Source organism: Gorilla gorilla, chromosome 3 (genome assembly GCF_029281585.2).
Source record: "Gorilla gorilla gorilla isolate KB3781 chromosome 3, NHGRI_mGorGor1-v2.1_pri, whole genome shotgun sequence".
NCBI classification, from domain to species: Eukaryota; Metazoa; Chordata; class Mammalia; order Primates; family Hominidae; genus Gorilla; species Gorilla gorilla.
In genome coordinates this window covers 126968981-126992706 of record NC_073227.2, presented here as the reverse complement: position 1 = coordinate 126992706, position 23726 = coordinate 126968981, and the positions used below count along the sequence as shown (strand labels likewise).

At 35.2% G+C, this 23726-nt stretch overlaps 1 long non-coding RNA gene across 1 annotated transcript in view; it reads right to left on the bottom strand.

Annotated features, from left to right (window-relative positions):
- LOC129533098 (uncharacterized) overlaps positions 1–21341 on the bottom strand; it is a 208643-nt gene extending 187302 nt beyond the window's left edge. Inside the window, exon 1 of the long non-coding RNA XR_010133451.1 lies at positions 20642–21341. This is a non-coding gene — a long non-coding RNA (uncharacterized lncRNA). The remainder of the gene's footprint in view (positions 1–20641) is intronic.
- Positions 21342–23726: the final 2385 nt, after the last annotated feature.

Genomic DNA, 23726 nt, shown 5'->3' with positions numbered 1-23726 from the left:
TTACAGGGAAACATACAATAGGCAAGGTAACAAGGTAGACTACAGATAGAAAATCAAAACATAAGCCCATGCAGAAGGCCAATATATAAATGAGAAGGGAGGCTGGAAAGTGGAAACTACATTTCCTCATATATAAAATATGATGCAAAAGGATTCATTTGATTTAAGACCTGTGATTCAAAGTTTTATTCTTCTTTGAGGTTTATGATTATTGTTTTTTTTTCTTTGATGCTTTCTCTCCTTCAGAAACATCTATCTCTCTGATGTCTGCCCTCCATTTCTATTTCCATCCCATTATTTTCATCTTCATTCCATAATTCTTTCTTCATTCTATGAGACCTTGATTCCAGATAGTATTATTTCTAATACTGGAAATCCTAGAATTATCCAGCATTATATATTTCACATTTCCATTGCATTATTTTCAGTCACTGGAATAAAGTCAAAAATAATAAGGTGCAACATACAAGGTTTTTTCTTTCATAACACATTGTCATTTTTAGCCTAAAGAAGTATAAAGCAATGTTGATATACAGATGCTAATAAGTTTAATATTTTACCTGATCAACATAATTTCCTATGCCCCTTCTTTGGTTTCTAGGGAATACCTCTCATACTCCTTGTGTTCCTAGAAGAGCTGTCAGTCATGTGTTCATCACTCCCTTTGTCAAAGGGACACGTGATCAAGTTTGATCCAATCATAATACAACATCTCCCTCACAATGATATGGTTATCGTAGGCCTAGGACCTAAGGTTGGCCAATTAGAATCCTCTCAGGGATTCTTTAGCTGCTTCTGCTGCAAGACTCTTCTATTTTTATTACAACTTCTAATGATCTAGCACTTTTTTCTAAATAATGAGAGTCTATTCATGTAGAAGAAGCTAACACATGTGTATAAGTGATGAGAAGCAGAACCAAAAGATAGAGACAAAGCTCAAACCATGAAAATATCGTTTGAGCCCAGATTCCAGCCTTGACCTCCCAGTTCCATCAGCCAATAAATATTGGTCTTTACTTAAACTAGTTTTAATTGGGTTCCAATCACTTAGTACTGAAGGAGCCCTGGGATGTATAAATGTCAAACACTATTAACAGGAACACAGCTGAGACTAATAAAAAGCCTCCACAGCTTAATGATAAATGACTAATGTATGCTGCCCACATTTTCCAGGAATTCTTGATGCCTAATGCCAGTAATGTTGTACATGCTCAGTCAGGTTGGTGAACATGTCAATTACTGTGGTTTACAGATGAATTTCCAGGTCACTGATTTTTTTTAAAATTTTCTGCTGTTTTAAACAGGGTTGTGGATTATGGATTTTAGATTTAAGATGATGCATATCTTCTTGACTTCAAGAGGCTATACAGTATTGGACATGACATGGTTACATAGTAAAAAACCATACTGTGCTGAAGTGAGGGGCAAAATTGTGTAGTCACACATAAGAAGTATCTCTATATCTTCTACTCAAATGAGAGAAGCCTCTTTGAGTTCATATTGAATCCTGCAGTTGTTCTCATCTCCAAAAATAAATACAGCAAATTGAAAACACTGCCCTATTTCCCCTGTATTTCCAATTTCAAGTGCATTCATCCACTGAAAAAAAAAAAGTCTTTACTGATGGCCTACTATGTACCACAAGGTAATGTATTATATGCTATGGATAGCAATAGAGAGGATAAAGTTCAGGCCTTGGTGATGAAGCCAAGCAACAAACCTATAAACAAATAATTAATTTTGGGTAGTAATAAATGTTCTGAAGAAAAATAAGTCAGGTAAAGATATAGGGAGAAGAAGCCTTCCCTGAGGAGGTAACATTTTTGAAGGAATCACATGAGGGAGGACAGAAAATGAAAAACTATAAAGTTAAAAAGGAATAATGCCAGCAGATTCAAGGAATACAAAGTCTAGACCAGAAGAAGAAGAGTGAATAGGGCCCTGTAAACCTTGGCAAGAAATCTGGATTTTACTCCATACATTATGTCAAGTGATTGGAGGGTTTGGGTAGAAGAGTAGCATAATTTAAGTTTTCAGTAGGTTACTCTGGGGGTAGGAGAGAGGTAGTACTCATAGAAGCAGGGAATTAATAGATGCCAGTTAAGGAGGTAAGCCAGGTGAAACCACATGCTGGCCAGGTAAGACAAAATGCTGGCTTGGATAAAGATGATAGCAATGGAAGTGATGAGAAGTGGGTTAGGGATACAATTTCAAGTTAGAGTTGAAAAGACTTTCTACCATATTGGATGGAGGCATAGGAGAAAAACAAGAATCAAGGATAAATCAATTATTTTTTAATCTCAGTAACTGTGTAAATGATGATGGCATTTACTGAGATAGAGAATGTCAAGAAGGAACTTTGTTTCACAATGAAAATTCAGATTGGATTTCTGCCTTCCATGTATGAATGGCACCTGGGGAGGCAGTCAGACCTCAATTTCCTATGCCCAGCATGACCAAGTGGAAGCATAGAAGTTGGTTTGCATTGTCTGAGCAGAGAAGCCTAAGAGAGCCCAGAGTTGCCCACACCCAAATGTGTGTTGGAGCAGTTAAATATTTCCCCCACATTCAAAGAGAACAGCACAGAAGATTGAAACTCTCAAGCTTTTATGATGGCAATAAGAGAAAGCACATCAAATGTCTATAGAAAGACAGCTTAAGCCCCTTCTGAAAATATCTCAGCAGAAGCCAGAACAAATGAATGACAATGACTCAGACAAGGCATGCCATCTGCCTCACCCCATTTACTGCCTGATGCCTAGAAATAATGTAAGCCCTAGCTCCCCCCTGGAGAAGCTTGATGTGATTCTGCAAAAAATTTGATAGGCCCAAGTGAAAAATGATTTTGTCTTGCAGTTGAATAGAGGCTTATTACAATTCAGTTATAGGAAAAATAAAGATAACCACATTTCACCTCTAAGTTTGTAAGCTTGAATTTACATCTTCCACATAGAGTAGAGATTACCCAAGGGCTAATTAACATGGGTTTTGAAGAGCCAGAAACAAGAGGAGGAATTACTAAAGTACGTGAGAGCTAAGCACAGGCATATTTCTTCATTCAATATTTGACCAAGGGTTTCACTAATTTCTTTGGAAATAAAGTCATTGTCAATGTCTAGGATAAATGCAATTAATCAATACCAAGAACACATAAAATCGCTGTAGGTAATTTTTAAAATATTAATTCTAAAGTGATCTGTATAACAAACAATATAACCATAAATCCAAAATATACATTTGATTATTTCCATTTAATCCATTTGTTTTATGAGATCACGAATTCTAAAATCCCTTCTGAAATTGTCATGTATGTGTAAGAGAACAGGTGCTTCCCAAGTCACAATGGCTGTCACAATGCTGCTGCACAGAAAGGGTAGCTTAGGTAGGTGGTACTACTTACTGAATATTATCTCAGCTAGCCTCACTCTTACCCGTGGTGACACATGGTATCACAGCAAAGATTTCTATGTAAATGTGTATAATTATAAGCTATATGTCACACTGTCCTCAAGTAAACCAATGTATCTCAGAGCATTTTCTGTCTGTTCACTTGAGAACCATAAGTTGGTATCTACCTATTCAGTATGAGGAATACTGTCATTTTGGGTATTCAAGACTATAGAAATATTGCGTTGTAGTTTTTTAACTTACAAATATGGTGGAATTAACTTGCATATAGAAATGATCAACATTTTTATTAAGAATTATAAATTTTATGAATTATTTGAGGAATTGCACTAAAAGCATGGGGTAATAACATTAGAAAATATGGCTTCTCACTGCTCTTTCTTAATTTTTTTGTTATATCAAATGATACAGGGCTTCCTGAGATTGTTTTGTGAGTTTATTATTGTGTTAGTTCATGTTTTGTTAATTCAATTATCGATTTCCATATCATCAAATATAGAATCAAATGTAGATTCTTAAAAAACAATGTCTCCAAGAGGAAATAAAAATTTTAGGGACAGACAACATTCCAAACTGAAGATGATTTACCATGGAAAATATTTAAGGGAGATATTATTTGGCTGTCTACAGTAATAACACTGACAATCATCTGTGGATAAACCTGAACAATGTCAAATTTTTCAAAGGCCTTCTGTCACCAAGAAAAGTAAAGGTATATTTTCCTTATTTAGGAATATGAGTGCAACTCTAGTGTTCTTGTTCACAGTGCTTTTGTAGTCTAAACAAAATGTTTATTACATTAGACTGTAGTATTGGGCCAATTATCATGAAACCCACAATGAATTAAAATACTTCATTGTTTATCTATTTAATCCATTTTAAATTTGTATTCCTTTAGAACATAAGATTTCAAGTAAAATTTGTACAATGCCCAGATTCAGTTGTGGTGACAATAAATTTCCCAAGAAAATTCTCATTCTCTTAGAAAATAGCTTTTAAAAATCTAGTGCCAACTTTATAATTTGGGGAAGAAATATGACATGGTGACTTAAGTAACTTTGGTGCAGGTTTCATAAGAAAACATTTTAAAAGTCATCCTTATTAATCATAGCAACTATAGCCAATATCTTTTATTTTTGCCTGCCTAGGAACCCTTTTATTTCTGGGTAAAATAGAGGCCTAATTTGCCTTTTGGAAACTATCTTTCTCTCCATTCAAATAGTTTTAATAAAATGGTAAATGACATCCCAACTACCTTTTCCTATTTCTGCCTCAACTGAGACGCAGTTTTTTAAGCTTCAGTTTTCTCATCTATGTGATATCAACCACAGAGTAAATGACGTATTCACATTTTTTTGTACAATATAAAGTATTACAAAATGAGAGGCATTATTATTACAATGTCTATTGACTGGAAAAAAATGAATATTTATAAAGACATAAGAAAATGCTCTTGCAAGTATGACTGTATCACCACATGTAAGAAAAATGAGATGAGCATTTTCTAATATAAAAGTTGTTTGTATTATGTAAGGAGACCAGATACAGAAAATGTGTGTTCCAGATGATCTACAAGTTGGTTTATGTATTTCAACACCTTGCTCAGGCAGGTCATAGTCATTGAAACTCAGGAGTATTACTCCGTTCAAATGTATAGGGACGAAATAGCTCAGAATACTGTGGCATTTATGGCAATACTCATAAACGGCCAGGATGAAATCCAAGTTGATTTGGATTATTGTATATGTATCAGTTAGAGTTCTTTGGCTAAGTTAAAAGAAGAAAAGGAATTTATGGGAAGCACTTGAGGTTGTCGATGGAATCTAAGAAAGATTTGAACAACCAGCTCAAGATTCTGTGGGTTGGCACTTTGGGCTGTCTCACCTGATGGTTCTCATGACTGGCCCCTGCTGAGCTCACCACTGCATTTGTGGACAACTCATAATATGCCTAAAGCTGGCTGTTTTTTCTCGAAAGGGTAGGGTCACTGAGAAACGTGTTGCTCATCATCCTGCAGGCTAATTTAGCTTCTTCTCATGGTGACAGCCAGAGGGTCTTCAAGAGCAGTGAGAGGCAAGCTCCAGTGTGCAAGACTTTTTCAGATCCCCGCCTGTATCAGGTTTGCTCATGTCCAGTTGGGGAAAGCAAATCATAAGACCAGTTCAGAGGATGTGAGAGGAACTACCAACAGGAATGTATAAAAGGAAGATGATCATTAGTAGCCAATTTTGGAACCACAACTCATTTATTTGTTGATTGGTCAATCTACTTTCGATACTAGGCCAAGTTAGCTATGTCCTGTGTGGCATATGGTGTAAGCATAATATAATTTCCACTAAACTTGAAAATCAGAAGAGTTAAACCAACTACTTTAAATTATCAATTTAAATTCAAATTAAATTACAAATTAAGAGATAATTATAAGGCTTTCAAAAGTCTCTAAGTTTACTAAGACAGTATGATCATATCATTTTTTCCATAAAGTAAAAAAAAATGCTCTATGGTTCATAATATAGACTAGGGCTACTGCCAAATTTAACATTCCATTTATTAATTTATCAAAAATTTCTATTTTCTAGTTAAAAAAAAAACTTTTATAAACCTCATCCTTTTTCTTCTTATCCATCATAAGAACTAGTAATTGGCTTTCTTTTCAGGGCCATTTTTATACACACCCTCCCTCGCCCAAAACCTATGACAGTGTTCTCACTTCAATTTACTTGAGTTATTTTATAGAGATTGAGTAGAGAGTACATATCATGACCCAATGAAGATATTAAGTGGTCATCTAGGTGATTTATAGACAAATGTTTTCTTCCTACATGTGAAGCCTGTCTCAACATGCAAATCAATGAAGACCTCAGCAAAATCATTGATTTAAAACACATCATGAACTTGAAAGATCCTACACAAATCATTAAAACCAAGAGTGTTAAATCCATGACTACTGAGGTTATATATTATCTTATTCCTCATGATAAAGAAAAATAAATATTAGGGTACCTTTAAATACATAGGGTGTGTGTGTGTCTGTGTGCGTGTGTGTGTATGCTGGCTCAATTTTTAAGATAGGAAGTTGTATTATATGCCACATAACTTGTTTCTAATAATGCCATTGTAATCCAAAACCCTTCAAAACTTTATATTAGGTTGGTACAAGAGTAATAGCGGTTTTCGCCATTAAAAGTAATGGCAAAAAACCGCAATTACTTGTGCACCAACCTAATACTTATAAGGAATTTAATTCTAAAAACTGTTATCAAGAAAATGCTCTGCCAGGCTGCGTAAGTGTCTCTTTCATAATTTACAGCACTTACCAGTGGGACGGGCTTATCTCTAACATATGCTTACAAGTGGCATGTCATTCAAGGACCCAAGCTTCTTACAAGTATTTTGATAGTATCCTTTGATATTACCTTTGTAAATGCCTGTTACAACTCTATCTAACATTAATTCCTCAGTTAAAAAATATTTAAGGGCTACTAAACTATTTATTCAACATAGGATGACATTTTTCTCTGCCACATTAATAAAAATTGCATCTCAACCACCAAACAAAAATGAGACAACGGTAGCTAAAGAGCAGCTTTGTTGGCCAGTCAAGGAGTCATAGGGAAAACCCTGGAAAAGCACTTGATCTCAGCTGGTTGTGCCCACCATGGTTAGCATGAGATGCTTCTTCTCTTACACAGAATGAAGATTCAGGAAACTTCTCCACACTGTTGGTAGGGTCAGACAACTTGGAGGTTTGCTGGGAAATAAGAGCTGAGTGCATTGTGCTTTGTTTTCCTGCCACACCATGCAGTTGTCTGCTTTCCAACATCCTTCATGTACTGCACTTTTCCCCAGCAAGTTTCTAGCACCCTGCAACAAGCCTCTTGAATTATGGTCACACATCTACACCCCATTGTTCTATAAAGATAATAAAGAAACACGGTAACGTGCTACATTTGGACAGCCTTCTCAGTGAGGCAAAACAGAGGTCAAGAGAGGAAGACTATCAATCTAAAGCTAAAGTGAGAGAAGAAAATTAAAACAAAAACTTCAAAATAAATCATTCACTAGGAAGAAGGTAGATGACAGAGTATGACAAAGTGAGGTGGCAGCTCAAGGTAGGAGACTCAAGACAGGCTCAAGATCCTGTTCAGAACCAGAGTGCATTCAAAGTGTCACAAGTGCCTCATTTTAAACAGAATCAGCTCTAGATGCCAAAAAATTGCAAGAGGCAGAAATTCTTAGGAAACTGATCATTGGTTTCTTTAGAAAGAAATGTCCAAAAGCTAGTTATAAATCTATTCTATAATCAGCATAGATGTGTATGCATCAATTACAAGCTCCAGCCTTCCAACATCATCTTTGAACCCTCTAAATATTTGTGCAATTAAATTGTAGTTCTCCCTCTTTCTTCTTTCTCTCTCTCTCTCTCTCTCTCTCTCTCTCTCTCTCTCTCTCTCTCTCTCTCTCTCTCTCTCCTCTCTCCTCTCTCCTCTCTCTCTCTCCCCCCACTCCCCAACCCCACTCTGGCTTTTGTTCTTTCAATCTATCAATATATAAATGGATAAATAGATGAACAGACAGAAAGAGGATGGGTGATAGCTCTCTCGCATTTTGGTTTGGGTTTGGGTTTAGGTTTTAAATCTCCAAGGTTCTTTAAACTACAAGGTTCTGGAAAGCAGGAACCATGTCTGTTCTTCAACATGTACACACAAGTGCTTAGTTCATGTGACGGTTGCTGAGAAATACTTTTGCACTGTCTGATTAAATGATTCAAGAGTTTAAAAATTCTTTTACAAAACATAATAGAAAATATGCATGTAACAGAATATATACAATGAGAACCAAGTGCTTTTAAATGTTTTCAGAAGAAAGATGCCAAACCCTGCTTGGCAAAGACATGCGCCTTCATTTTATTTCAATGGCACTTCAACAGACACACCAGAGGCCAAAATTTAATATTTTTAAAATATAAAAAATACTCAGAATCAGCAGCTTATTTCTGTTTTTGTAAGTTCTACATTTTGGTACTAGAGAAATTATATTTCTGGGGCAAGATGATCACCCTATTCTTGATGCTGTGGCATATAATTTGAAGATTTCATAGCACTGAATTATAGCAAGCATCTGATTCGGTTAAAGTTTGGAAAGCTCTGGTTAAGAAAAGAATTCATCTGGCCTAAATCAAACTGGGTAAGAGCTTACCAGAGAATAAGATATAGAATAGCTATGTTGGGGTATAGGAAATTGTTCAGTTTTCAAAGGAAGTAAAATTCCAGGAGAAGCAGTAGTTAGTCTAATTTGAGTCTCATTTACAAAGCTTGTCCTTCAAGGTAAAGGACTAGCAAGAAACTAGGTCAAAATACTGTTTCTTTAGTTTCATGTGAGATTGTACCTCAACTCTTACTTGGAGAATTCCTTCTCCTATCTTTCATCAATTCTGCAGCACTGCCATCAATATCACCCTCACTGTGTACCCAAATCAGCAACTCCATAAATTTCAAAATCCCTTGCTCTAGCATTTTACAGTACCTGTACCAAGAAGCTCTGACCATGTTTAAATTTAAGCTTATTCACTTTCTATTGTAAAAAACAATGCATGCAGACACCTGCAAATCATCTGAATATAACAAATGCATTTTAAGGAAAACCTAGAGGATGACCTCTATAATTAAGAATGATTCAATAAAAGAATAAGAAAATACCTCAAGTACATAGGTCAAAGGAACACATTACATTTTCTTGTAATTTTTGATAATATAGTAATTTACTTAGGCAGGCTTGCTTTAGATGACACAATGACTTTCTGGGTACCTGTAGGGAATTTAAGTTTAATCAACTTCACAGAGGCAAAAGGCTATTCATTTCCATACTCAAAATAATGGAAAACAGTTACTCTATCCCAAAGCCTGTTAAGAGGCCAGTAAAATCACTGTATTGTATTAACTTGCACTTCTGGTCCTCTAGATGGTGGCTGTAAAATTGTAAGTGTTTGGATGAACACTTCACAGGATTTGATGATGAGTGCTTTTCACAAAAGAGAATGAGTCACACAGCTTTTACAAGGATATCTGCCTCATAGAGAAAGCCTGAAACACTGGAATAAAACGTTACCTCTGCCAGAAGAATGTCGGGAGGCAAACCAAAAGACAACATGTGAAACTAAATAAGTTACACTGTGTAAATCAAAGCTCCATTTTGCTATTTAGAACACGGTTTTTGGCAGCACATTCTTTATTGTTCCAAGCAACAACAGTAAGAACCAGAATGGTTGCTAGGAAGTTTATAAAGTTTTCATAACCCAATGTTCCTTGGCACTTTTTTCCCCTCTGGGTATCGTACTTTGCTTGATCATGGCTGAAAATGATAGAAACATTTTCATCAAAATATTATTTAAATAGATATATTTAATTATAGTTAAATATTATATGACCCTTTGCCCTGTTGAGTGGGAGACTTCAATCCCTGTAGAAGATGTAATGGCGGGGATGAGGGGCAACTGTTTATCTGTACACCATGCATCAACCCAGCAATTAAGCAGTTTTCTATTTTATATTCAATATGGATATATTTCAAGAAGTTATAAAATTGTGGTAATTTTGAAGGATTGTTAAAATAAAATATAAAAATCCTAGAAATAAAAATCTGTTTATTTGTATAACTAAATTATTAATATTTGGGGAGTGGACTCAAACAATGACACTTTTCAAAACTATTTTTTAAAAAACATTTTTAGTTATTTTTAGTTTCCGGATTTTCTGAGTAAGTATTCCTGAATAATATTTTTAACTTTATTATGAAATGTTGCCATTATAAACATTATGCTTTTACATAATCAAATTGGGACTTTAAAAATAGGCTAAAGATAAATAAGTACTTTGACTGTCTTTTGCTTTAAGTTTTTGCATTTTACTTTAAATACAAACATTTTTCATTTGTTCAACTATTAGGTAACTTTCCAAAAGGGGAAATATACGTAGATGTAGATCTCTAAGAATTGTTTTAAAAGGAAAGAGAATATTAACTTTTAAAGATACGTGTTTTGACAAAAATTTCTGTTATACTTCCTTTGGTTGAGTTTCCACATTAGTCTAAATCTTTTTGTTTAATACCAACAATAATAACAAAAAAAGACAATAAAAATATAGAATAACATGGATATAATTTTTTTTTTTTTTTGAGATGGAGCCTCACTCTGTCACCCAGGCTGGAGTACAGTAGGGCGATCTCAGCTCACTGCAACCTCCACCTCCCAGGTTCAAGTGATTCTTCTGCCTCAGCCTCCTGAGTAGCTGGGACTACAGGCACGTGCCACCATGCCTGGCTAATTTTTATACTTTTAGGAGAGAGGGATTTTCACCATGCCAGGCTGGTCTCGAACTGCTGACCTCATGATCCACCTGCCTTGGCCTCCCAAAGTGCTGGGATTACTGAGCCACTGAGCCTGGCCTAAACATTTCTATTAAAGAATGTAATTTAAAGGTAAATTGAGAAAACACATTAGTGTTACTCATTAAAAGTTCAGCTCCATTTTTTGAAGTCACATTCCTGGACATCTAATACATATTTTACAACAGCATGTCCAGATCTGTTTTCTAAAATAACAAACATGATGGATAATGTTAACATTAGTCACTTATTCACAGATTCCAATAAAAGTAGGGAAAAAAAATATGTGAAGAGGTAAAGTAGATAATGCCATAACACAATTATCACCACTAAAGTTTATACGCTAAGTTTTAACAATCAGATCAGTAATTGTCACTCCCTTAAGAATGCAAAACGTTTGCATAACTATAAAAGATGTACCAACCAGTATCTGAATTATGTGCTCTTTCCTCCGGGCCAAGTTTAATTTCATTGCTTTCTCACCCACTAAGTGAATATTACACAATTCTAGTAGGTGAAATGACTATATTATAGAGATAACCATCAGTCTGGTCTGATTTTTTTTTATTAATTGCTTTAAAAAAAACTGGTCTTGTATTTTTGCAATGCACCACTGGGAATACATTTTCCATCAGATGGTAACATATGTGGTTCTCAGGATACAATGGCTAAAAAGCAATACTTTTTAAAAAGTGTTTTAAAAATAATATTCAATGCTTTTTTACTATCAACATGTTTAAATGTAAAGTTATATCCAACAAGCAAAAGTAAACCAAAAATATGTTCCAGAGACCACATGAAGGCACACAGTTGCTTGCTAAACCGCATGTTGATTATGAAAAAATAATAATCAGATTAGTTTTCTAAATCATAAGAGTTTGTCCTGAAGATGACTTTTCCTAGAGCACCAACAACTTCAGGACATTTAGCCTTATGTTTAACTGCAATTAAAACAAGTGAACATTCTGGTGTCTCTAAACAGATCCTAATGTCCCTAATACCTTACAAAGGAATAATTCAAATATTCTTATTCACAATATTCACATGTAACGTTTGAGAGTCAAATGCTGATAATCTCTGGCAAGCAAAAAGCAAATATTTAAAACATCTCTCCAGTGGCACTTAGGTGAGTGTCACTAAGAATTTTCTGTAAGTGTATAAAATCATGTAATGCTGAGAAAACAATTCCCGTAATTTCAAGTTTAAGGTTCATAAGGAGGATAACTTCTATGAAGAGAAGGGAAAGCTAGTATTTTCGATTTGGATTAAAAATGTATTTTAACATTTTCCATTCATTTTAACTTCAGAATCCTTGGAAAGAGTCAGGTCAGGATTAAGCCCCTTCTGGACGGTAAATGTTGCCATTTTTAGTTTAAGTCCTTAGTAAACATCTTTGTCTTTCTCAAGGGCTCTTTCCTGGAAGGACCTCCATTGAAGGTCCATGTACATAACATGTACATTTGTCATATTCAGAAGAATATTATGGCACAAGAATATCTTACTTCCAACTACATCAACCCATTACATGCATCAAATGGCTTGGTTTTCATCCATGCCCAGATCTTGGTCTTAGAAGTCAGTACCTTATGGATAGTTGAAAGGATAAGTTTACCAAACAGATGGCAGAGTCTTCATGAACTTTCAGAAGGAAACCACAGAACTAGTTTACATAAATCTGAAGAGAAAATACTTGCCACAATTTGAAAGGATTACCACAAAAATGCTGCCCCTCCCTCCAAAATTGCAAAAGCTCACAGAGATAAAACTTATAAATTGCCATCATTTTGGAGGGAAATAGAACACATGCAATATTTTCCATTGACCTCCCCAGCATCCATCCACCCCACCCCATTCACAAGACCCTTTTCAACCTACTTTACTTTCCATCCTACCTGCCACCTGTGACACAGATTGGCTATATGCTCACACATTACTTTCCACTTTCTAGATACAAAGCTATACTACATTTCGTACATTTCTGGTGTTTTTGCTTTGGTTTTTATTTCACTTTTGCACAGAGGTAGTTAAGACAAGTGTGTCTTCTTGAAGCTTTCTCTTTTAACTGCAAATTCATGAGATCAAGCAAACTTCTTGCCATATATGAGAGATGTAGAGCCACAGCAGGGAACAGCTTAGGTCCCTGAGTGACTGCAAGGAGCAGTTTCTGTCCCCCTGACCCACATTGAACTTCTATGAAAGCAAAAAGCAGACTTTTATTGTGTTAAGCTTCTTGGATTTAGATGTTGTTTCTTACAGCATTTGACCTATTTTCATTAATAAGATTTAAAAACTATTTCTCCTTCCCATTTTCTCAGTTTTCTCTTCACCTCACAACACACAAAAATTGTAGTCAAAACCAAACTGAAGCACAGCTAGGAACTGAGACTAAGTAAAATGCTATGAAAATATTACCCATGAAATAAAAAAAATCCTCAGTATTTTCATTTGTTATTTAAATACCTAAGACATTTTCACAGTCAAGTAACAATTGTTGTCAAGTGATATCACAGTCAAGTAATCTGTTACTCATTAGATTTTTTTTTTAATTTAATGTGGAAGGAGTTTACCATGGCCAACCCAGTAGAAACTTTACGAAGTACCTCTCAGCTGGAGTTACCCTTTGTATCTTCCTTACTCATGACTCATCCGAAGATCATTCTAAAACCATTTCCTTCTTTGCTACTACAATTCACTTAAAAGAATGGAGAAGTTCTTACAGTAGGATAATGACCTTGGAGTTCCACAGAAAGGCTAGCAGTATGAAACGGAGATGAGATCACCCTATACCGAACTTGCATAACTATAATTTCATAATCAGATGTGTTAAATCATGTTAAGTCACTAACTTTGGTCTTTCTAGAAATTTTCATTGCTCTACAGGATAATAAACTATTCCATCAACCAGAGATATATGGGACAAAAAGGAAATTCAAGTAGCGAAATGGAATTAGCCTTATCTTGTAGATATTTCAGAGTTTCCTACATTTAACCTTTATGAGTAGTGTGCTACAATTCTTTGGGGATGAAAAACATAGGGAATATGTTAGATAGTTAAACTTCACTGTTTGACCATGCTGGAATTCTTAGCCATTGTTTTCAGCTGGAAAAATATAAAATAATAAACTTAGATGTTGTAAGTGTGACCTTTGGAACTTTCTTTGTTGATACTATCATGAGCACACATATTAAAAGTGAAATGGAAGATGAATAGTTTTGCGGGTAAAGAAATATTTTCCATCTTCACAATCTATGGTTTCAGGGTTCCCCTAAGGCCTTAAAATGAAGTCTACTTGGTGGTCTCAACTCTAACCCCTGGAGAATGTATTCCTCATCTCCAACACAGAACACCTGATTCTGCAGAATTTGACACTTCTCTGCAGCCTCCACACAGAAGAAATGAAGGACTTGACATACATGGAAATTAAATTATCTTCCACCCCTAGAGATATGCTGTCCTCCCAGGTCAGGGTTACATGAAGGTCAAATGAAGGAGCTCACATTTCAACCACGTCTGCCCTAGCTGTGAATCGACAGAAAACACATCCTTTTGAATTCTTGACAGTATGCTACATTTTATGTGATCCATCAAAACTAAGAATGGAATAAACACACAAAGTAAAAATCAACTTAAAGGAAAAATAGCTTTGCATTATCAAACTAGGGTGTTTACCTGAAAAGCTAGAAGTTGCCTCTGAAGCGTGAGTTTCCCATGAGTTTGAAACACACAAGTAAATTATAAAACAGTCATAAAGATACAGCCTGTATCAGCAAAGACTGACTGTTATTGTTCCATGTAACCTTCGTGGACATTTAGAAGTCATGTACTTGGTTTTGCTGATTAGTAAGTCACACTTCCACATAATGACTGATGGCTTAGAGGCAGTCAAAAACAGAAAGAAACATCATAAAGGCTTCATTGAAAATATAGAACCACTTGCAAAATAAGATAAAAATCCATTGAATCAGAAATAATCATTGGTATTCATAGATGAACATTCAACATATCATTACATTAGACTTACTTAAATGTTATATATTTTCAGAGGACTCTCATCACTAAAAGTAAACTATTTTACATGTTCACTTCAGCTCAATTCCTTCTCAGCTGACATGTTAAGCCATCTATTGGCTGAAACATGATAAATCTCAGCCAAATTGGAAAGCTAAAAACATAAAATTCTTTGCACAATAGAATGTTTTCAGCTCATCCAGAATACATTTCATTTCCCACTCTCAGTGAAAGTTTTGAATATTTACTGAATTTATGTAATTATGCTAAAAATAAGGATGATTTGTTTTAAAGCCTTTGAAGACACCCACAACTTTTAATGCAGAAGATATGAAAGTCTTCTCGATCCCAGAGGTCATCTATTCTATTCTTTTTCATTCTTTGAGGTGCCTAATCTGGGTCATAGTTATTTTGCAAGAGAAATAAGCTTTCCATCCTCTCTTGCATTTAGAGACTATTAATCCATGAACCCACAGCCTACACTGAAGACCCAAAAAAAAGATTTAAACAATCCTATCATCTCATGGGTAGCAGCAGGTAATTAAGATTAGACCTGTGCTTCTTTAGAACTCAGGCTACCCTTTCAATAATGTGCATTGAAAGGGTAGGTTAAAGTCATGTAATTATCAGCAAGTTCTTTGATCAACTGCACTCACATTTTAATCATCGTCTGCTAAAACAGTCACTTTGCCACAAAAATTTTATATCACAAGGCATCCCTAGTAAATATACATGGATATGCAACTCTTCTCACTTTCACAATCTAACAGAAAACGAAAAGCCTCCTACGTAAAGGGAATACAAAGAAATGAAAAAGAGTTCCACAAACAATTAACAAAGGCAATGTAAAGACAATGTGTGGTCCAACTAATATATCACCCAAGACTGCTTAATTACCATCCAATAATTTATCTTTTCATTTGACTAAAATGGAAAATGAATATTTTCAACCAATAGAAATATAATGTTAATACAGCATGCATATAATAAAATTTTTATATAATAAAATTTAAATCACCAAATTACATGAAAGAGTAAAGCTCGGGTTTCCATACCTGTGGCCCATCAGCATTAGATCAAAGATCATTTTGCCCACCTTGCTCGAAAGAGGGTTTTCCTATGATATTTTTGAGAAGAGCTCCTTGGCTTAACTAGCTCACTTTAGAGCCTGAAATCATTACCCTTATAGCCTCTCAGACATTAGAACCCTGTTTGCCCAAATGTATACAAGGACAAACCCACCCTTTCTGGTTCAAACTACAAAATTCTCCTGCCAAGCAGCAAAAATGTCACACCTAGACATAGCAGCCCTACTCAACAGTAAGTGGAGGAAGCAGCCTTGCTGGACACAGTTTCTCCTGGACAGCTCTACTGGTTTGAGCACCAAGCTCCTGGTCTCTTGTATTATCATGTGAGGACAAAGTTAAGCTGACTTTCTGCTCTCCAACTCAGAGTAATCTGGTCAATCACAAAATCACAGAAAGTTCCTATTACCAAAAAACAAATATGTATTTTCCAACCAAATAGTACATATTATCTGCTCGTTTACTTTAATGCAAAAGTAATAACAAGTAATATGTGTTGATTATAAAATCACATTATATACAGAAATAATCACTTTTCCCCAATACCACCACCTTCACCAGAGGTAACCCTCCCAAACCTTTTTTGTGCATTTATAGATATAGATAATGCCTTAGTCCATTTGGGCTGTTATAACAAAATATCATAGACTGGGTATTTGAAAAACAAGAGAAATTTATGTCTAATAGTTCTGGAGGCTGGGAAGTCCAAGACCAAGATTCCAGCAGATTCAGTGTCTAGTGAGGGTCCCCTTATTGATTCATAGTTGATGTCTTCTTGCTGTGTCCTCATATGGTAAAAGGAACAAAGAAGCTCTCTGGGGCCTCTTTTATGAAAGGGCACTAATAAAAATGAAGCATTGATAAAAAGGGCACTAATACAGAAGGGTATTATAATAAAGGACACTAATCCTATTTATTAGGGCTCTTCCTTTATGATCAAATCACTTCCCAAAAGGCCCCACCTCCTAATACCATACATTGAGGGTTAGAATTTTAATATATGAATGTTGGGAGGTCACAAACATTCATATCATGGCAAATAATAAAAGCAATAGTCAAAATATATCTAGCACTTACTATGTGCCAGGATTTGTACCAAGGACTTTTATAAATTCTAAATCATTTAATTCTTATAATAATAAGGACTTGATTTCTATGAGACTTGCTTTTTAACTTAACAATATATCTTGGAAATGTTTCAAAGGGAATGGTAAGGGTGGAATAAATTTCAGTGCTTCTGTAAAATACATATTAAACTGTGACTTATGTTTCCTATGTTCCTAAATTTTCACAGTACATTGGAAGTAGGAGTACAGGATAGATTTGTGCAATAGCCCTTTTATATTCTTCTCTTTCAAAATCTATAGCAAATGCTAAACAAGAGCACTGTGGACCACACAACTTTTCTCCAAAATGATTACCAAGTATTAGGAAGAGATAACTGCTGTCAATTTACCCTCCTTCAACTTACTGAAAAGCAAAGGGAATCGTTCATGAGAATTGGTAGAGAGAGGTGGAAAAAGGAAAGAAATATTAAAAACACTGCCAACTACTTTGTGTATATTTTTTAAAACTACATAAATAAGCTTATTATATGTAGTAGAAATAAATGGAAGTATTTTGCAGGGTTTTCATTCTAGCTAAAAAGCCAGGTCTGAAAATAGTGAAAGAACAGCCGGAAGACAAAGGACTTTGAAAATTTTAGGAGACATTTTCGTCTTCATAGCTTCCTGATGCCAAAAAATGAAGCAAAGCTTTAATAATATCTTCAGCACAGCAAAATCATGACCCTCAAATATCAGACTTAATATTCTCATTTAGTATTTCATAAACTTCTACAAGTTTCCCAAGAAGAGCAAGTACTTTTTTTCTCCAAATCCTTTTTATGGAAAACTAGAATGTGCCCAGAGGAATCCTCAAGCCATATTCATTCACACATACAAAGAGAAAAAGCTAAAGTTGTTCACTAACAAGTTGATAAACTGCAACCCAGCCAAGAGTTGATTCTTATGGAATTGTTTTGCTATGTATTGAAATGACAGAAGTATAATGTCTGTTGTTTCTGTGTATGGATTACATCTAGCAAAGTATAGGATAACAGAAAATCATATTATCCTACTAAAAAATCTGTTATGCTTGTTTTTTATATTCCATTAAACACGTTGGCTTAAGTATGTGTAATCTGATAAAGGACATATCACCTGGATGTTTGTTGAAGGGATGATAGAGGTTTAGTCTTGTGGGTCAAATGCAGGATGGTATTTTGGAAGTGCATGCTAGGAAAGTGCAAGGATCCGGTTCCAAAACTCATTTTTTTTAAAGAGGTACTTGAATGCCAAAGAGTCTGAGTGTTACATTGCCAAGGTGCTCTCTAAAGGCAGGGGTCATATAGTGTACACTCACAAAGACAACAGCAAGAGTGTAGCAGTCTCATAGCAGGGAGACCCTTACTAAGAGGGAGTCTGTTTCTTTCACCCAAGATGTTGGTCCCCCTATTCTATCTGCTTTTCTGTCGAACTCAGTCCACCACACCACCTAAGAAAAAATAATCCAATTCCTTTGCTTATAAAGTAAGGGGTTTACTTCTGCAATATAACACTCCACAAACACTACCAAGTGGTCTAGAGGTTACAAGGTCTAGCCCACACTTCATAGCCCAAGAGAGAGCTACAGTTGTTGAATATTCATGTTACTGTGCCAGTCAGCCTCAGAGAACTCCAGCTTCCAGCCACTGAGTACAAGTATTCAGTAAAATAGAGAGGTCTATGGATGTCTTTCCAACTTACCCACTTAAACAACTCCAGCCTTAAAGGTCAGTATAGAAGGTGGGTTGAGGAACACAAGTTGAGTGTCTGCTACATTTTTTAGAATTTTCATAATTTTATCCCTACTTGTAAGAGGATGAGTGAGATATTAGAATATCTGAGAGAAGAAGACAGCATTTTTAAATTTAGGCAGCAGATTCAATTTAAGAAACAGCTTAAGAATACCAATCTCAAAATTCAAGCAGAAAGTACATTACAATATATCAACTAAAAACAGTAGCTACTAAAGAAACCACATCTGTCTATTGCTTTAATTTTAATTGAGGTTATATTGTTTTGTTTGCCATTCATCTTATAAGACAAATTATATTTAGTATTTGCCTAGCACTTCAGTTTGAACACTTAACACAATTAATCCTCGCAATAGCCTTATCAGGTAGGTAGCAATGTTCTTGCTTTATATGGCAACGTTCAGTCTCAGAGAGGTTTAGAGACCTGTCCAAGAACAATCAGTTTTTAGGTGAGAGAAGTCAACTCTCCCATGTTTCAGTCCAATGACATTATGCCACAGCTATTTCCTAAGTCACTTAAGTCCCCAAACAAAAATGTGGCAACAGTCACGGAGGGTTAATTAAGGAAAAGGAACTTGTGAGACTCTAATGACTTATAAAACCAGCTATTAAAAATGGTTGTCTTGGACCCTGAAGCCACTAATGAATTGATTTATTAATACTGGACTCTCATTATCTTGCCTGATATCCCCCAGGTTGAATCATGCAGAGTGTCCCAGATCCTGAAATAAGATATCTCTCAGTCAGTAGGAACCAGAATATGTGAAAGAGAAATAAGGCCTTGCCTGTTGTAGAGACAAGACTTTCTCAAGACTTTTGTTAGTCCCTGGAGATAATCTGCTTCCTGGCATTAAAATCATTCAATTAAAAAAAAAAAAAACTTTTGAAAAGAAAACAGTAGTTTCATTTACATATTAATTGGGAATATTTAGACAGACCAACAGTTTAAATTCCCATTAATTAAATTAAACCATAAGTATAATTAAACCATAACTATAAACCAGAAGACAGATTGATATCAAAAGCAAACAAACAAAACAAAACAAGGAAACAAACAAAAAACGCCTCATGTTCACACTGAATGACATTTTGTAACTCTAATAATTATGTGTCCTTCATCAAAGAACTTCTGGTATTTTGTGCCTGAGCTCCTAAGAATATTTTCTATAAGTATACTTAGGAGCTTAGGCACAAAATACCAAAAGTGAAATACCAAAATACAAATGTGAAACTTGCTGATTTGGAATAGAATGTTGCGATTCTTTAAGACGATATTGGTCAAGTGGGTTAGGCCAGGATATTTATGCAATTTAGTAAGATAATTCATTTTCGTCTGGTAAGACTACAAAAATTTCTTTGCTATCACCATACCTACTTCACAATTTAGTCAAATTTAATAAAGTAAAATGTCATCTTAGCCTGTTAATGCCTTCTCTTAAAATTTATCTTGTATAATTTAAAAAAAAATTATTTACTAATTTTGTCTATAGTCTTCCTATATAATGAATAGATATGAAGATTAAATGTTCACAGGTTTTCTAAGAATGGGTCTTTGAAATGTTAATTAGAATATGAGGAGAAAGCATTTTTTTCAAAACTTAAATATGTTGATCCCAAGGCTCTCATTAGAAGTTAGCTTTATAACTGAGATGACTCTATTTTCTTCTTTTTTCCAAAATTCTTGTGTCAATTATTCAATTCTGCTTTTAGTGGACTCAATAATATTGCTGCCTGGCTCTTTTCAGTGTTTAGCGTAACAGTACAATACCTGAGAATGTACTATGAAGAACAAAACACTATAATGAAGCTTCAAGACCAGCTCTGATAAAAGTTTGCCTTCTGCCCAAGGTTCAACCATTGCCGCCACCACCACATAGTCCCAAGTTTATTAGGTAAACATATTTAACTGCAATTTCTTACCTATCCTTGTCAATGTCTTCATTCAACTGAATTCAAGTACCCTGAAAATTGGGTTCCTAGATTTTATTTATCCCAAAAAGCACCTAAAAGAAGTTTCTATTCTGAAATGTCATTAAACAACTGTTTGTTGGATTTGGTGCATTCATTCTGATGTCTTATACTTGATTTCAATAAAACTAGATCTCAGCCTGAGGTGCAGGGCACCCAGCCATCTTCAGAGTCATTGGGTTATGGTAAGCATTACACATAATCCCAAATGGTGAAGTCCTTTCTGACACTCCATTTTTTGGCAATTTAGCCTTTTGGTGAGAGTAAGTCAGCTTGATGGATGATCCTGAACAGAAGTTATGTGATCTCTGGCCTTCATGTGATAGAAAACATTTTTTTTTTTTAGAAAAACAGTGTCTTGTATAATCCATCATGAAACAATCTTTCAATTTAGCTGTTGTGACTCCAGTCTTCCAGCATCAATGTAAATGTGCTTCAGATCATGTTAGTCCCAGTTCAGATGAAATTCTGCATTTGACAATCCACACACCATCGCCAGCTGGAATGAGGCCTCCTTGAGTTAACACACACATTTAAGATCCAGGCCCAGATACAGAACGAGCTATTTGTTGAACATAGATCATATATGAACCCAACAGATGTAGAAATGCAGCTATAGCCAGATCCACAGTGCAGGCAGGCAGGATTCGCTATGGCCCAACTATGCTGACACCCGGGGGCCATCTGGTCTTCTCCACACCACCAATTAGCACTAAAAATGTCATTTGTGATGTAAAAGTGGGAGGTTTTTTTGTTTTTTTGTTTTTTTCTGTCTCAAGTAGCCACATCGCTCACCAAACAGCCACCAAACATTTTTTCATGGTGTTTGTGTAAGTGAGAACCAAGAGGAGAAAGATCTTGGCACATTAGAAAATAGAAAACCACCCATTGCTGCTTGAATTGCTTTCTGGCATAGTGAAGGTTTCATTTCTGTTTTGGCTGTGGTTTCACAACCTTGAAGAAGCCAAACTGTGGATGTGTAAGTTACTTGATAACTTAAAATACAAATTCTTAAATCACTCACTGCCTTTCCATTTCAAATAGCATACAGTGAACAATCTGTTTGCAATAATAATAGGCATAACATTTTCCCACTTCCCCCTAGCTAAATGGATGCTGATACTAGAACTCTGGGTTTACTTTTGCACCTGAATTCCTCTGTGGTGAGTATTGGGGAGATTCATATTCCAAGAGAGGATTCCAAATGGCATTCTGGCAGATGACAAACAATACAAATGTAGTTCATTTTTATATTAATTTATAGGCAGCCTTATCCCAAGCCCCTTGGGCATCCTAGCAAAATTAGAAAAAAGAAAAATAACTACAAACATTTATCCAAGTGAAACATATCCAAATAAAACCAAGATCAAGAGCTCAAAATAAACAGTACTATAATGAATGCTGCAAACTACAAAAAAAAAAAAAGTTTAAATTACTCAGAACCCTTGAGGCTGAAGATGTGATCAACCAATTAAGAGTTGCAAAGCATTTTGGAGCTATAAAGCTTCCTATCAATGAAAGTGTTTATGAGTTTGGAATAAAGATTCACAAGAAGATGCCCTTCTCAGCCAACCGTATCCTGATCGCAGCCAGCAGAAATAATTCCAGGTCTGCAAGCTGCTCTTAGTGATTGGGGCAGGACCCTGAGCAGATGTTTATTTATTTGTATTTATTTCATACATGTTTCAAAATAAATTGACATAAATCAATAGATCCCTTCTACAAAAGAAATAATTTTATCCTTAATAGAAAGAAATTACTGGCTTTGAATGGTGAAGTTGAAAGAGTAGAAATCATGATATTAAATGAAGAAATAAATTATTTTAAATACCTATTAAGGTGTTAGTCAATTAACGATACTGTATTATCGATTTACCTTAGAGTAGGGGGCAGGGGAGGGCTTTTTCCTAGAAATAATGCAAGGATATAAATCATCTTAATATCAGAATATGTTTACATGGAGTCTTTGATTCAAACCCAATTCGTGATGTTAACTGATGTCTGGATTTAAATATTTAGACCCTTTTATGTGAAGCAGAAACAAGTAAACTTTAGTAAATGAATTAACTTAATATTTTTAATGTGTAGTTACATAATGAAAATAATTGACTCAGTCTTCTTATGTTTTAGGGCTCTGGAACATAGAAACCAGTACCGAATTTAATGTGGGTCCAAGAAGTTGGCACTGCCCTCTGAACCATATATAAGGGATGTTACTGAGTCAAATCTTAGAGCAATGCCAAGATCACATCTACAGTCAAGTTACTGAGATCTTAGTCCAGGCACTACTGTGAATGCACCACTACCATGTGGAAACCATATAGCAACAATTTTAACAAGCTTTGCTTTCTTTGAATGACTGAAATTTAAATGTGAAAGTGAGAGAGCAATAAAACTCAATATATAGCATCAGCAAATTTGTTCAAGATTGTAACCCAATAGAATAGGATTTCTGCCAACACTAAAAAATATTTTCAGTTTTTCATATTTAAATTCAATTCTAAGTTGTATAAGTGTAAAGAAATTACATAGTACAATATACTAGTTCTCATACTTAAATTTAAGCAGAAGAGCCCTGGGCATATACATAGGTTTTTAATAAAATCTTTAACAAAATGTCAAAATTTAATTTTATTTATTTATTTATTTATTTTGAGATGGAGTCTTGCTCTGTCGCCAAGGCTGGAGTGCAGTGGCGTGATCTTGGCTCACTGCAACCTCCACCTCCAGGGTTCAAGCAATTCTCCTGCCTCAGCCTCCCGAGTTGCTGGGACTACAGGCGCGTGCCACGACGCCCAGCTAATTCCAAAACAGATAAAAATAAAGCTGTCCTATGGAAGCAGGACCAGGGGTCTTGGGCTTCCTGGTTTGGCCTCCTGTTTCTCATATCATAATTATTTGTTTACTTCTTGTATTCCTCCATACTATCATAAGCTCTTTAAAGACTGTGACTGCCTTGTTTCTTTATATTCTATGGTACTGTGTACACCGGCTGTGCTACACAGCCTGACCATAGTTTTAATAAATAAATTTTGAA